Raw genomic sequence first — 16,166 nt, 5'->3', positions numbered from 1 at the left:
CTGACCGGTTTCTCTTGCTCTAGAGCAGCTCTGCTGACCTGGTTTTCTGGCGCTAGAGCAGCTCTGCTGACCTGGTTCCCTAGGTCTACAGCGCCACTGCTGACCTGTTTCTCTGGCTCTAGAGCAGCTCTGCTGACCTGGTTCTCTGGCACTACAACTGCTCTGCTGACCAAGTTCTCTGGCTCTAGAGCAGCTCTGCTAACCTGGTTCTCTGGCTCTACAGCAGCTCTGCTGACCTGGTTCTCTGGCTCTACAGCAGCTCTGCTGACCTGGTTCTCTGGCTATACAGCAGCTCTACGGACCTGGTTCTCTGGCTCTACAGCAGCTCTGCTGACCTAGTTCTAAGGTTCTACAGCAGCTCCGCTGACCTGGTTCTCTGGCTCTACAACACCTCTGCTGACCCGGTTAGCTGACCTGGTTCTCTGGCCCAGTTCTCTGGCTATAGAGCATCTCTGCTGACCTCGTTCTCTGGATTTACAGCAGCTTTTCTGACCTGGTTCTCAGACTCTACAGCAGCTCTGCGGACCTGGTTCTCTGGCTCTACAGCAGCTCTGCTGACTTGGTTCTCTGGCTCTACAGCAGCTCTGCCGATCTGGTTCTCTAGCTCTACAACAGCTCTGCTGACCAGGTTCCCTGGGTCTACAGCGCCACTGCTGATCTGGTTCTCTAGCTCTACAGCAGCACTGCAGACCTGGTTCCCCGGGTCTACAGCGCCACTGCTGACCGGTTTCTCTGGCCCTAGAGCAGCTCTGCTGACCTGGTTCTCAGGCTGTAGAACAACTCTGCTGACCTTGTTCTCTGGCTCTACAGCAGCTCTGCTTACCTGCTTCTCTGGCTCTACAGCAGCTCTGCTGACCTGGTTCTCTGGCTCTACAACAGCTCTGCTGCCCTGGTTCTCTGGCTCTAGAGCGGCTCTGCTGACTGGGTTCTCTGGCTCTAGAACGGCTCTGCTGACCGGGTTCTCTGGCTCTAGAACGGCTCTGCTGACCTGGTTCTATGGCTCTACAGCAGCCTGCTGACCTGGTTTTCTGGCTCTAGAGCAGCTCTGGTGACCAGGTTCTCTGGCTCTACAGCAGCTCTGCTGACCAGGTTCTAAGGCTTCACAGCAGCTCGGCTGACCTGGTTCTCTGGATCTACAGCATCTTGCTGACCTGGTTCTCTGGCTCTACAAAACCTCTGCTGACCTGGTGCGCTGACCTGGTTCTCTGGTCCAGTTCTCTGGCCATAGAGCAGCTCTGCTGACCTCGTTCTCCAGATCTACAGCAGCTCTGCTGACCTGGTGCTCTGGCTCTACAGCAGCTCTGCTGACCTGGTTCTATGGCTATACAGCAGCTCTGCGGACCTGGTTCTCTGGCTCCACAGCAGCTCTGCTGACCTGGTTCTCTGGCTTTACAGCAGCTCTGCTGACCTGGTTCTCAGGCTCTAGAGAGGCTCTGCTGACCTGGTTTTCTGGCTCTACAGCAGCTCTGCGGACCTGGTTCTCTGGCTCAACAGCAGCTCTGCTGTCCTGGTTCTCTTGCTCTACAGCAGCTTGCTGACCTGGTTCTCTGGCTCTACAACACCTCTGCTGACCTGGTTCGCTGACCTGGTTCTCTGGCCCAGTTCTCTGGCCATAGAGCATCTCTGTTGACCTCGTTCTCCAGATCTACAGCAGCTCTGCTGACCTGGTGCTCTGGCTCTACAGCAGCTCTGCTGACCTGGTTCTCTGGCTCTACAGCAGCTCTGCTGACCTGGTTCTAAGGCTCTACAGCAGCTCCGCTGACCTGGTTCTCTGGCTCTGCAGCAGCTTGCTGACCTGGTTCTCTGGCTCTACAACACCTCTGCTGACCCGGTTAGCTGACCTGGTTCTCTGGCCCAGTTCTCTGGCCATAGAGCATCACTGCTGACCTTGTTCTCTGGATCTACAGCATCTTGCTGACCTGGTTCTCTGGCTGTACAAAACCTCTGCTGACCTGGTGCGCTGACCTGGTTCTCTGGTCCAGTTCTCTGGCCATAGAGCAGCTCTGCTGACCTCGTTCTCCAGATCTACAGCAGCTCTGCTGACCTGGTGCTCTGGCTCTACAGCAGCTCTGCTGACCTGGTTCTATGGCTATACAGCAGCTCTGCGGACCTGGTTCTCTGGCTCCACAGCAGCTCTGCTGACCTGGTTCTCTGCCTTTACAGCAGCTCTGCTGACCTGGTTCTCAGGCTCTAGAGAGGCTCTGCTGACCTGGTTTTCTGGCTCTACAGCAGCTCTGCGGACCTGGTTCTCTGGCTCAACAGCAGCTCTGCTGTCCTGGTTCTCTTGCTCTACAGCAGCTTGCTGACCTGGTTCTCTGGCTCTACAACACCTCTGCTGACCTAGTTCGCTGACCTGGTTCTCTGGCCCAGGTCTCTGGCCATAGAGCATCTCTGTTGACCTCGTTCTCCAGATCTACAGCAGCTCTGCTGACCTGGTGCTCTGGCTCTACAGCAGCTCTGCTGACCTGGTTCTCTGGCTCTACAGCAGCTCTGCTGACCTGGTTCTAAGGTTCTACAGCAGTTCCGCTGACCTGGTTCTCTGGCTCTGCAGCAGCTTGCTGACCTGGTTCTCTGGCTCTACAACACCTCTGCTGACCCGGTTAGCTGACCTGGTTCTCTGGCCCAGTTCTCTGGCCATAGAGCATCACTGCTGACCTTGTTCTCTGGATCTACAGCAGCTCTGCTGACCTGGTTCTCAGGCTCTAGAACAACTCTGCTCACCTTGTTCTCTGGCTCTACAGCAGCTCTGCTGACCTGCTTCTCTGGCTCTACAGAAGCTCTGCAGACCTGCTTCTCTGGCTCTACAGCAGCTCTGCTGACTTGGTTCTTTGGCTCTACTGCAGCTCTGCTGATCTGGTTCTCTAGCTCTACAGCAGCTCTGCTGACCTGGTTCCCTGGGTCTACAGCGCCACTGCTGACCGGTTTCTCTTGCTCTAGAGCAGCTCTGCTGACCTGGTTCTCTGGCGCTACAACTGCTCTGCTGACCAAGTTCTCTGGCTCTAGAGCAGCTCTGCTAACCTCGTTCTCTGGCTCTACAGCAGCTCTGCTGACCTGGTTCTCTGGCTCTACAGCAGCTCTGCGGACCTGGTTCTTTGGCTCTACAGCAGCTCTGCGGACCTGGTTCTCTGGCTCTACAGCAGCTCTGCTGACTTGGTTTCTCTGGCTCTACAGCAGCTCTGCTGACTTGGTTTCTCTGGCTCTACAGCAGCTCTGCTGACCTGGTTCTAACGTTCTACAGCAGCTCCGCTCCTGGTTCTCTGGCTCTACAACACCTCTGCTGACCCGGTTAGCTGACCTGGTTCTCTGGCCCAGTTCTCTGGCTATAGAGCATCTCTGCTGACCTCATTCTCTGGATCTACAGCAGCTCTTCTGACCTGGTTCTCAGACTCTACAGCAGCTCTGCGGACCTGGTTCTCTAGCTCTACAGCAGCTCTGCTGACCTGGTTCCCTGGGTCTACAGCGCCACTGCTGACCTGGTTCTCTGGCTCTACAGCAGCTCTGCTGACTTGGTTTCTCTGGCTCTACAGCAGCTCTGCTGACCTGGTTCTCTGGCTATACAGCAGCTCTGCGGACCTGGTTCTCTGGCTCTACAGCAGCTCTGCTGACTTGGTTTCTCTGGCTCTACAGCAGCTCTGCTGACCTGGTTCTAAGGTTCTACAGCAGCTCCGCTGACCTGGTTCTCTGGCTCTACAGCAGCTCTGCTGACTTGGTTCTGTGGCTCTACAGCAGCTCTGCTGATCTGGTTCTCTAGCTCTACAGCAGCTCTGCTGACCTTGTTCCCTGGGTCTACAGCGCCACTGCTGACCGGTTTCTCTGGCTCTAGAGCAGCTCTGCTGACCTGGTTCTCAGGCTGTAGAACAACTCTGCTGACCTTGTTCTCTGGCTCTACAGCAGCTCTGCTGACCTGCTTCTCTGGCTCTACAGCAGCTCTGCGGACCTGCTTCTCTGGCTCTACAGCAGCTCTGCTGACCTGGTTCTCTGGCTCTACAACAGCTCTGCTGCCCTGGTTCTCTGGCTCTAGAGCGGCTCTGCTGACCGGGTTCTCTGGCTCTAGAACGGCTCTGCTGACCGGGTTCTCTGGCTCAGTTCTCTGGCCTAGAGCAGCTCTGCTGACCTCATTCTCCAGATCTACAGCAGCTCTGCTGACCTGGTGCTCTGGCTCTACAGCAGCTCTGCTGACCTGGTTCTCTGGCTATACAGCAGCTCTGCGGACCTGGTTCTCTGGCTCTACAGCAGCTCTGCTGACTTGGTTTCTCTGGCTCTACAGCAGCTCTGCTGACCTGGTTCTAAGGTTCTACAGCAGCTCTGCTGACCTGGTTCTCTGGCTCTACAGCAACTCTGCTGACCTTGTTCTCTGGCTCTACAGCAGCTCTGCTGACCTGCTTCTCTGGCTCTACAGCAGCTCTGCGGACCTGGTTCTCTGGCTCTACAGCAGCTCTGCTGACTTGGTTCTGTGGCTCTACAGCAGCTCTGCTGATCTGGTTCTCTAGCTCTACAGCAGCTCTGCTGACCTTGTTCCCTGGGTCTACAGCGCCACTGCTGACCGGTTTCTCTGGCTCTAGAGCAGCTCTGCTGACCTGGTTCTCAGGCTGTAGAACAACTCTGCTGACCTTGTTCTCTGGCTCTACAGCAGCTCTGCTGACCTGCTTCTCTGGCTCTACAGCAGCTCTGCGGACCTGCTTCTCTGGCTCTACAGCAGCTCTGCTGACCTGGTTCTCTGGCTCTACAACAGCTCTGCTGCCCTGGTTCTCTGGCTCTAGAGCGGCTCTGCTGACCGGGTTCTCTGGCTCTAGAATGGCTCTGCTGACCGGGTTCTCTGGCTCAGTTCTCTGGCCTAGAGCAGCTCTGCTGACCTCATTCTCCAGATCTACAGCAGCTCTGCTGACCTGGTGCTCTGGCTCTACAGCAGCTCTGCTGACCTGGTTCTCTGGCTATACAGCAGCTCTGCGGACCTGGTTCTCTGGCTCTACAGCAGCTCTGCTGACTTGGTTTCTCTGGCTCTACAGCAGCTCTGCTGACCTGGTTCTAAGGTTCTACAGCAGCTCCGCTGACCTGGTTCTCTGGCTCTACAGCAACTCTGCTGACCTTGTTCTCTGGCTCTACAGCAGCTCTGCTGACCTGCTTCTCTGGCTCTACAGCAGCTCTGCGGACCTGGTTCTCTGGCTCTACAGCAGCTCTGCTGACCTGGTTCTCTGGCTCTACAACAGCTCTGCTGCCCTGGTTCTCTGGCTCTAGAGCGGCTCTGCTGACCGGGTTCTCTGGCTCTAGAACGGCTCTGCTGACCGGGTTCTCTGGCTCTAGAACGGCTCTGCTGACCAGGTTCTATGGCTCTACAGCAGCCTGCTGACCTGGTTTTCTGGCTCTAGAGCAGCTCTGGTGACCTGGTTCTCTGGCTCTACAGCAGCTCTGCTGACCTGGTTCTAAGGCTTCACAGCAGCTCGTCTGACTTGGTTCTCTGGTTCTACAGCAGCTTGCTGACCTGGTTCTCTGGCTCTACAAAACCTCTGCTGCCCTGGTTCTCAGGCTCTAGAGAGGTTCTGCTGACCTGGTTTTCTGGCTCTACAGCAGCTCTGCGGACCTGGTTCTCTGGCTATACAGCAGCTCTGCTGTCCTGGTTCTGTTGCGCTATAGCAGCTTGCTGACCTGGTTCTCTGGCTCTACAACACCTCTGCTGACCTGGTTCGCTGACCTGGTTCTCTGGCCATAGAGCAGCTCGGCTGACCTCGTTCTCCAGATCTACAGCAGCTCTGCTGACCTGGTGCTCTGGCTCTACAGCAGCTCTGCGGACCTGGTTCTCAGGCTCTACGACGGCTCTGCTGACCTGGGTCTCGGGCTCTACAACGGCTCTGCTGATTTGGTTTCTCTGGCTCTACAGCAGCTCTGCTGACCTGGTTCTAAGGTTCTACAACAGCTCCGCTGACCTGGTTCTCTGGCTCTACAACACCTCTGCTGACCCGGTTAGCTGATCTGGTTCTCTGGCCCAGTTCTCTGGCCATAGAGCATCTCTGCTGGCCTCGTTCTCTGGATCTACAGCAGCTCTGCTGACCTGGTTCTCAGGCTCTAGAACAACTCTGCTGACCTTGTTCTCTGGCTCTACAGCAGCTCTGCTGACCTGCTTTTCTGGCTCTACAGCAGCTCTGCGGACCTACTTCTCTGGCTCTACAGCAGCTCTGCTGACTTGGTTCTCTGGCTCTACAGCCGCTCTGCTGATCTGGTTCTCTAGCTCTACAGCAGCTCTGCTGACCTGGTTCCCTGGGTCTACAGCGCCACTGCTGACCGGTTTCTCTGGCTCTAGAGCAGCTCTGCTGACCTGATTCTCTGGCGCTACAACTGCTCTGCTGACCAAGTTCTCTGGCTCTAGAGTAGCTCTGCTAACCTGGTTCTCTGGCTCTACAGCAGCTCTGCTGACCTGGTTCTCTGGCTCTACAGCAGCTCTGCTGACCTGGTTCTCTGGCTCTACAGCAGCTCTGCCGACTTGGTTCTGTGGCTCTACAGCAGCTCTGCTGATCTGGTTCTCTAGCTCTACAGCAGCTCTGCTGACCTTGTTCCCTGGGTCTACAGCGCCACTGCTGACCGGTTTCTCTGGCTCTAGTGCAGCTCTGCTGACCTGGTTCTCAGGCTGTAGAACAACTCTGCTGACCTTGTTCTCTGGCTCTACAGCAGCTCTGCTGACCTGCTTCTCTGGCTCTACAGCAGCTCTGCGGACCTGCTTCTCTGGCTCTACAGCAGCTCTGCTGACCTGGTTCTCTGGCTCTACAACAGCTCTGCTGCCCTGGTTCTCTGGCTCTAGAGCGGCTCTGCTGACCGGGTTCTCTGGCTCTAGAACGGCTCTGCTGACCGGGTTCTCTGGCTCTAGAACGGCTCTGCTGACCAGGTTCTATGGCTCTACAGCAGCCTGCTGACCTGGTTTTCTGGCTCTAGAGCAGCTCTGGTGACCTGGTTCTCTGGCTCTACAGCAGCTCTGCTGACCTGGTTCTAAGGCTTCACAGCAGCTCGTCTGACTTGGTTCTCTGGTTCTACAGCAGCTTGCTGACCTGGTTCTCTGGCTCTACAAAACCTCTGCTGCCCTGGTTCTCAGGCTCTAGAGAGGCTCTGCTGACCTGGTTTTCTGGCTCTACAGCAGCTCTGCGGACCTGGTTCTCTGGCTCTACAGCAGCTCTGCTGTCCTGGTTCTGTTGCGCTATAGCAGCTTGCTGACCTGGTTCTCTGGCTCTACAACACCTCTGCTGACCTGGTTCGCTGACCTGGTTCTCTGGCCCAGTTCTCTGGCCATAGAGCAGCTCGGCTGACCTCGTTCTCCAGATCTACAGCAGCTCTGCTGACCTGGTGCTCTGGCTCTACAGCAGCTCTGCGGACCTGGTTCTCAGGCTCTACAACGGCTCTGCTGACCTGGGTCTCGGGCTCTACAACGGCTCTGCTGATTTGGTTTCTCTGGCTCTACAGCAGCTCTGCTGACCTGGTTCTAAGGTTCTACAACAGCTCCGCTGACCTGGTTCTCTGGCTCTACAACACCTCTGCTGACCCGGTTAGCTGATCTGGTTCTCTGGCCCAGTTCTCTGGCCATAGAGCATCTCTGCTGGCCTCGTTCTCTGGATCTACAGCAGCTCTGCTGACCTGGTTCTCAGGCTCTAGAACAACTCTGCTGACCTTGTTCTCTGGCTCTACAGCAGCTCTGCTGACCTGCTTTTCTGGCTCTACAGCAGCTCTGCGGACCTACTTCTCTGGCTCTACAGCAGCTCTGCTGACTTGGTTCTCTGGCTCTACAGCCGCTCTGCTGATCTGGTTCTCTAGCTCTACAGCAGCTCTGCTGACCTGGTTCCCTGGGTCTACAGCGCCACTGCTGACCGGTTTCTCTGGCTCTAGAGCAGCTCTGCTGACCTGATTCTCTGGCGCTACAACTGCTCTGCTGACCAAGTTCTCTGGCTCTAGAGTAGCTCTGCTAACCTGGTTCTCTGGCTCTACAGCAGCTCTGCTGACCTGGTTCTCTGGCTCTACAGCAGCTCTGCTGACCTGGTTCTCTGGCTCTACAGCAGCTCTGCCGACCTGGTTCTCTGGCTCTACAGCAGCTCTGCTGACTTGGTTTCTCTGGCTCTACAGCAGCTCTGCTGACTTGGTTTCTCTGACTCTACAGCAGCTCTGCTGACCTGGTTCTAATGTTCTACAGCAGCTCCGCTCCTGGTTCTCTGGCTCTACAACACTTCTGCTGACCCGGTTAGCTGACCTGGTTCTCTGGCCCAGTTCTCTGGCTATAGAGCATCTCTGCTGACCTCGTTCTCTGGATCTACAGCAGCTCTTCTGACCTGGTTCTCAGACTCTACAGCAGCTCTGCGGACCTGGATCTCTAGCTCTACAGCAGCTCTGCTGACCTGGTTCCCTGGGTCTACAGCGCCACTGCTGACCGGTTTCTCTGGCTCTAGAGCGGCTCTGCTGACCTGGTTCTCAGGCTGTAGAACAACTCTGCTGACCTTGTTCTCTGGCTCTACAGCAGCTCTGCTGACCTGCTTCTCTGGCTCTACAGTAGCTCTGCTGACCTGGTTCTCTGGCTCTACAACAGCTCTGCTGCCCTGGTTCTCTGGCTCTAGAGCGACTCTGCTGACTGGGTTCTCTGGCTCTAGAACGGCTCTGCTGACCGGGTTCTCTGGCTCTAGAACGGCTCTGCTGACCTGGTTCTATGGCTCTACAGCAGCCTGCTGACCTGGTTTTCTGGCTCTAGAGCAGCTCTGGTGACCAGGTTCTCTGGCTCTACAGCAGCTTGCTGACCTGGTTCTCTGGCTCTACAAAACCTCTGCTGACCTGGTTCGCTGACCTGGTTCTCTGGTCCAGTTCTCTGGCCATAGAGCAGCTCCAGATCTACAGCAGCTCTTCTGACCTGGTGCTCTGGCTCTACAGCAGCTCTGCTGACCTGGTTCTCTGGCTATACAGCAGCTCTGCGGACCTGGTTCTCTGGCTCCACAGCAGCTCTGCTGACCTGGTTCTCTGCCTTTACAGCAGCTCTGCTGACCTGGTTCTCAGGCTCTAGAGAGGCTCTGCTGACCTAGTTTTCTGGCTTTACAGCAGCTCTGCGGACCTGGTTCTCTGGCTCAACAGCAGCTCGGCTGTCCTGGTTCTCTTGCTCTACAGCAGCTTGCTGACCTGGTTCTCTGACTCTACAACACCTCTGCTGACCTGGTTCGCTGACCTGGTTCTCTGGCCCAGTTCTCTGGCCATAGAGCAGCTCTGCTGACCTCGTTCTCCAGATCTACAGCACCTCTGCTGACCTGGTGCTCTGGCTCTACAGCAGCTCTGCTGACCTGGTTCTCTGGCTACACAGCAGCTCTGCGGACCTGGTTCTCTAGCTCTACAGCAGCTCTGCTGATTTGGTTTCTCTGGCTCTACAGCAGCTCTGCTGACCTGGTTCTAAGGTTCTACAGCAGCTCCGCTGACCTGGTTCCCTGGGTCAACAGCGCCACTGCTGACCGGTTTCTCTGGCCCTAGAGCAGCTCTGCTGACCTGGTTCTCAGGCTGTAGAACAACTCTGCTGACCTTGTTCTCTGGCTCTACAGCAGCTCTGCTGACCTGCTTCTCTGGCTCTACAGCAGCTCTGCTGACCTGGTTCTCTGGCTCTACAACAGCTCTGCTGCCCTGGTTCTCTGGCTCCAGAACGGCTCTGCTGACCTGGTTCTATGGCTCTACAGCAGCCTGCTGACCTGGTTTTCTGGCTCTAGAGCAGCTCTGGTGACCTGGTTCTCTGGCTCTACAGCAGCTCTGCTGACCTGGTTCTAAGGCTTCACAGCAGCTCGTCTGACTTGATTCTCTGGTTCTACAGCACCTTGCTGACCTGGTTCTCTGGCTCTACAAAACCTCTGCTGCCCTGGTTCTCAGGCTCTAGAGAGGCTCTGCTGACCTGGTTTTCTGGCTCTACAGCAGCTCTGCGGACCTGGTTCTCTGGCTCTACAGCAGCTCTGCTGTCCTGGTTCTCTTGCTCTACAGCAGCTTGCTGACCTGGTTCTCTGGCTCTACAACACCTCTGCTGACCTGGTTCGCTGACCTGGTTCTCTGGCCCAGTTTTCTGGCCATAGAGCAGCTCGGCTGACCTCGTTCTCCAGATCTACAGCAGCTCTGCTGACCTGGTGCTCTGGTTCTACAGCAGCTCTGCTGACCTGGTTCTCTGGCTACACAGCAGCTCTGCGGACCTGGTTCTCTGGCTCTATAGCAGCTCTGCTGATTTGGTTTCTCTGGCTCTACAGCAGCTCTGCTGACCTGGTTCTAAGGTTCTACAACAGCTCCGCTGACCTGGTTCTCTGGCTCTACAGCAGTTTGCTGACCTGGTTCTCTGGCTCTACAACACCTCTGCTGACCCGGTTAGCTGACCTGGTTCTCTGGCCCAGTTCCCTGGCCATAGAGCATCTCTGCTGACCTCGTTCTCTGGATCTACAGCAGCTCTGCTGACCTGGTTCTCAGGCTATAGAACAGCTCTGCTGACCTTGTTCTCTGGCTCTACAGTAGCTCTGCTGACCTGCTTCTCTGGCTCTACAGCAGCTCTGCGGACCTGCCTCTCTGGCTCTACAGCAGCTCTGCTGACTTGGTTCTCTGGCTCTACAGCCGCTCTGCTGATCTGGTTCTCTAGCTCTACAGCAGCTCTGCTGACCTGGTTCCCTGGGTCTACAGCGCCACTGCTGACCGGTTTCTCTGGCTCTAGAGCAGCTCTGCTGACCTGGTTCTCTGGCGCTACAACTGCTCTGCTGACCAAGTTCTCTGGCTCTAGAGTAGCTCTGCTAACCTGGTTCTCTGGCTCTACAGCAGCTCTGCTGACCTGGTTCTCTGGCTCTACAGCAACTCTGCGGACCTGGTTCTCTGGCTCTACAGCAGCTCTGCTGACTTGGTTTCTCTGGCTCTACAGCAGCTCTGCTGACTTGGTTTCTCAGCTCTACAGCAGCTCTGCTGACCTGGTTCTAACGTTCTACAGCAGCTCCGCTCCTGGTTCTCTGGCTCTACAACACTTCTGCTGACCCGTTTAGCTGACCTGGTTCTCTGGCCCAGTTCTCTGGCTATAGAGCATCTCTGCTGACCTCGTTCTCTGGATCTACAGCAGCTCTTCTGACCTGGTTCTCAGACTCTACAGCAGCTCTGCGGACCTGGTTCTCTAGCTCTACAGCAGCTCTGCTGACCTGGTTCCCTGGGTCTACAGCACCACTGCTGACCGGTTTCTCTGGCTCTAGAGCAGCTCTGCTGACCTGGTTCTCTGGCGCTACAACTGATCTGCTGACCAAGTTCTCTGGCTCTAGAGTAGCTCTGCTAACCTGGTTCTCTGGCTCTACAGCAGCTCTGCTGACCTGGTTCTCTGGCTCTACAGCAGCTCTGCTGACCTGGTTCTCTGGCTCTACAGCAACTCTGCGGACCTGGTTCTCTGGCTCTACAGCAGCTCTGCTGACTTGGTTTCTCTGGCTCTACAGCAGCTCTGCTGACTTGGTTTCTCAGCTCTACAGCAGCTCTGCTGACCTGGTTCTAACGTTCTACAGCAGCTCCGCTCCTGGTTCTCTGGCTCTACAACACTTCTGCTGACCCGGTTAGCTGACCTGGTTCTCTGGCCCAGTTCTCTGGCTATAGAGCATCTCTGCTGACCTCGTTCTCTGGATCTACAGCAGCTCTTCTGACCTGGTTCTCAGACTCTACAGCAGCTCTGCGGACCTTGTTCTCTAGCTCTACAGCAGCTCTGCTGACCTGGTTCCCTGGGTCTACAGCGCCACTGCTGACCGGTTTCTCTGGCTCTAGAGCAGCTCTGCTGACCTGGTTCTCAGGCTGTAGAACTACTCTTCTGACCTTGTTCTCCAGATTTACAGCAGCTCTGCTGACCTGGTGCTCTGGCTCTACAGCAGCTCTGCTGACCTGGTTCTCTGGCTATACAGCAGCTCTGCGGACCTGGTTCTCTGGCTCTACAGCAGCTCTGCTGACTTGGTGTCTCTGGCTCTACAGCAGCTCTGCTGACCTGGTTCTAAGGTTCTACAGCAGCTCCGCTGACCTGGTTCTCTGGCTCTACAACACCTCTGCTAACCCGGTTAGCTGACCTGGTTCTCTGGCTATAGAGCATCTCTGCTGACCTTGTTCTCTGGCTCTACAGCAGCTCTGCTGACCTTGTTCTCTGGTTTTACAGCAGCTCTGCTGACCTGCTACTCTGGCTCTACAGCAGCTCTGCGGACCTGGTTCTCTGGTTCTACAGCAGCTCTGCTGACTTGGTTCTCTGGCTCTACAGCAGCTCTGCTGACCTGTTCCCTAGGTCTACAGCGCCACTGCTGACCTGTTTCTCTGGCTGTAAAGCAGCTCTGCTGACCTAGTTCTCTGGCACTACAACTGCTCTGCTGACCAAGTTCTCTGGCTCTAGAGCAGCTCTGCTAACCTGGTTCTCTGGCTCTACAGCAGCTCTGCTGACCTGGTTCTCTGGCTCTACAGCAGCTCTGCTGACCTGGTTCTCTGGCTATACAGCAGCTCTACGGACCTGGTTCTCTGGCTCTACAGCAGCTCTGCTGACCTGGTTCTAAGGTTCTACAGCAGCTCCGCTGACCTGGTTCTCTGGCTCTACAACACCTCTGCTGACCCGGTTAGCTGACCTGGTTCTCTGGCCCAGTTCTCTGGCTATAGAGCATCTCTGCTGACCTCGTTCTCTGGATTTACAGCAGCTTTTCTGACCTGGTTCTCAGACTCTACAGCAGCTCTGCGGACCTGGTTCTCTGGCTCTACAGCAGCTCTGCTGACTTGGTTCTCTGGCTCTACAGCAGCTCTGCCGATCTGGTTCTCTAGCTCTACAGCAGCTCTGCTGACCAGGTTCCCTGAGTCTACAGCGCCACTGCTGATCTGGTTCTCTAGCTCTACAGCAGCACTGCAGACCTGGTTCCCTGGGTCTACAGCGCCACTGCTGACCGGTTTCTCTGGCCCTAGAGCAGCTCTGCTGACCTGGTTCTCAGGCTGTAGAACAACTCTGCTGACCTTGTTCTCTGGCTCTACAGCAGCTCTGCTTACCTGCTTCTCTGGCTCTACAGCAGCTCCGCTGACCTGGTTCTCTGGCTCTACAACAGCTCTGCTGCCCTGGTTCTCTGGCTCTAGAGTGGCTCTGCTGACTGGGTTCTCTGGCTCTAGAACGGCTCTGCTGACCGGGTTCTCTGGCTCTAGAACGGCTCTGCTGACCTGGTTCTATGGCTCTACAGCAGCCTGCTGACCTGGTTTTCTGGCTCTAGAGCAGCTCTGGTGACCAGGTTCTCTGGCTCTACAGCAGCTCTGCTGACCTGGTTCTAAGGCTTCACAGCAGCTCGGCTGACCTGGTTCTCTGGATCTACATCATCTTGCTGACCTGGTTCTCTGGCTCTACAAAACCTCTGCTGACCTGGTGCGCTGACCTGGTTCTCTGGTCCAGTTCTCTGGCAATAGAGCAGCTCTGCTGACCTCGTTCTCCAGATCTACAGCAGCTCTGCTGACCTGGTGCTCTGGCTCTACAGCAGCTCTGCTGACCTGGTTCTATGGCTATACAGCAGCTCTGCGGACCTGGTTCTCTGGCTCCACAGCAGCTCTGCTGACCTGGTTCTCTGCCTTTACAGCAGCTCTGCTGACCTGGTTCTCAGGCTCTAGAGAGGCTCTGCTGACCTGGTTTTCTGGCTCTACAGCAGCTCTGCGGACCTGGTTCTCTGGCTCAACAGCAGCTCTGCTGTCCTGGTTCTCTTGCTCTACAGCAGCTTGCTGACCTGGTTCTCTGGCTCTACAACATCTCTGCTGACCTGGTTCGCTGACCTGGTTCTCTGGCCCAGTTCTCTGGCCATAGAGCATCTCTGTTGACCTCGTTCTCCAGATCTACAGCAGCTCTGCTGACCTGGTGCTCTGGCTCTACAGCAGCTCTGCTGACCTGGTTCTAAGGTTCTACAGCAGCTCCGCTGACCTGGTTCTCTGGCTCTGCAGCAGCTTGCTGACCTGGTTCTCTGGCTCTACAACACCTCTGCTGACCCGCTGAGCTGACCTGGTTCTCTGGCCCAGTTCTCTGGCCATAGAGCATCTCTGCTGACCTTGTTCTCTGGATCTACAGCAGCTCTGCTGACCTGGTTCTCAGGCTCTAGAACAACTCTGCTCACCTTGTTCTCTGGCTCTACAGCAGCTCTGCTGACCTGCTTCTCTGGCTCTACAGAAGCTCTGCGGACCTGCTTCTCTGGCTCTACAGCAGCTCTGCTGACTTGGTTCTTTGGCTCTACAGCAGCTCTGCTGATCTGGTTCTCTAGCTCTACAGCAGCTCTGCTGACCTGGTTCCCTGGGTCTACAGCGCCACTGCTGACCGGTTTCTCTTGCTCTAGAGCAGCTCTGCTGACCTGGTTCTCTGGCGCTACAACTGCTCTGCTGACCAAGTTCTCTGGCTCTAGAGCAGCTCTGCTAACCTCGTTCTCTGGCTCTACAGCAGCTCTGCTGACCTGGTTCTCTGGCTCTACAGCAGCTCTGCGGACCTGGTTCTTTGGCTCTACAGCAGCTCTGCGGACCTGGTTCTCTGGCTCTACAGCAGCTCTGCTGACTTGGTTTCTCTGGCTCTACAGCAGCTCTGCTGACTTGGTTTCTCTGGCTCTACAGCAGCTCTGCTGACCTGGTTCTAACGTTCTACAGCAGCTCCGCTCCTGGTTCTCTGGCTCTACAACACCTCTGCTGACCCGGTTAGCTGACCTGGTTCTCTGGCCCAGTTCTCTGGCTATAGAGCATCTCTGCTGACCTCGTTCTCTGGATCTACAGCAGCTCTTCTGACCTGGTTCTCAGACTCTACAGCAGCTCTGCGGACCTGGTTCTCTAGCTCTACAGCAGCTCTGCTGACCTGGTTCCCTGGGTCTACAGCGCCACTGCTGACCGGTTTCTCTGGCTCTAGAGCAGCTCTGCTGACCTGGTTCTCAGGCTGTAGAACAACTCTGCTGACCTTGTTCTCTGGCTCTACAGCAGCTCTGCGGACCTGCTTCTCTGACTGTACAGCAGCTCTGCGGACCTGGTTCTCTGGCTCAGTTCTCTGGCCTAGAGCAGCTCTGCTGACCTCGTTCTCCAGATCTACAGCAGCTCTGCTGACCTGGTGCTCTGGCTCTACAGCAGCTCTGCTGACCTGGTTCTCTGGCTATACAGCAGCTCTGCGGACCTGGTTCTCTGGCTCTACAGCAGCTCTGCTGACTTGGTTTCTCTGGCTCTACAGCAGCTCTGCTGACCTGGTTCTAAGGTTCTACAGCAGCTCCGCTGACCTGGTTCTCTGGCTCTATAGCAACTCTGCTGACCTTGTTCTCTGGCTCTACAGCAGCTCTGCTGACCTGCTTCTCTGGCTCTACAGCAGCTCTGCGGACCTGGTTCTCTGGCTCTACAGCAGCTCTGCTGACTTGGTTCTGTGGCTCTACAGCAGCTCTGCTGATCTGGTTCTCTAGCTCTACAGCAGCTCTGCTGACCTTGTTCCCTGGGTCTACAGCGCCACTGCTGACCGGTTTCTCTGGCTCTAGAGCAGCTCTGCTGACCTGGTTCTCAGGCTGTAGAACAACTCTGCTGACCTTGTTCTCTGGCTCTACAGCAGCTCTGCTGACCTGCTTCTCTGGCTCTACAGCAGCTCTGCGGACCTGCTTCTCTGGCTCTACAGCAGCTCTGCTGACCTGGTTCTCTGGCTCTACAACAGCTCTGCTGCCCTGGTTCTCTGGCTCTAGAGCGGCTCTGCTGACCGGGTTCTCTGGCTCTAGAACGGCTCTGCTGACCGGGTTCTCTGGCTCAGGTCTCTGGCCTAGAGCAGCTCTGCTGACCGCGTTCTCCAGATCTACAGCAGCTCTGCTGACCTGGTGCTCTGGCTCTACAGCAGCTCTGCTGACCTGGTTCTCTGGCTATCCAGCAGCTCTGCGGACCTGGTTCTCTGGCTCTACAGCAGCTCTGCTGACTTGGTTTCTCTGGCTCTACAGCAGCTCTGCTGACCTGGTTCTAAGGTTCTACAGCAGCTCCGCTGACCTGGTTCTCTGGCTCTACAGCAACTCTGCTGACCTTGTTCTCTGGCTCTACAGCAGCTCTGCTGACCTGCTTCTCTGGCTCTACAGCAGCTCTGCGGACCTGGTTCTCTGACTCTACAGCAGCTCTGCTGATCTGGTTCTCTAGCTCTACAGCAGCTCTGCTGACCTTGTTCCCTGGGTCTACAGCGCCACTGCTGACTGGTTTCTCTG

Source organism: Triturus cristatus, chromosome 1_1, assembly GCF_964204655.1.
Source record: "Triturus cristatus chromosome 1_1, aTriCri1.1, whole genome shotgun sequence".
Lineage (NCBI taxonomy): Eukaryota > Metazoa > Chordata > Amphibia > Caudata > Salamandridae > Triturus > Triturus cristatus.
Note: the sequence above shows the minus strand (reverse complement) of the source record.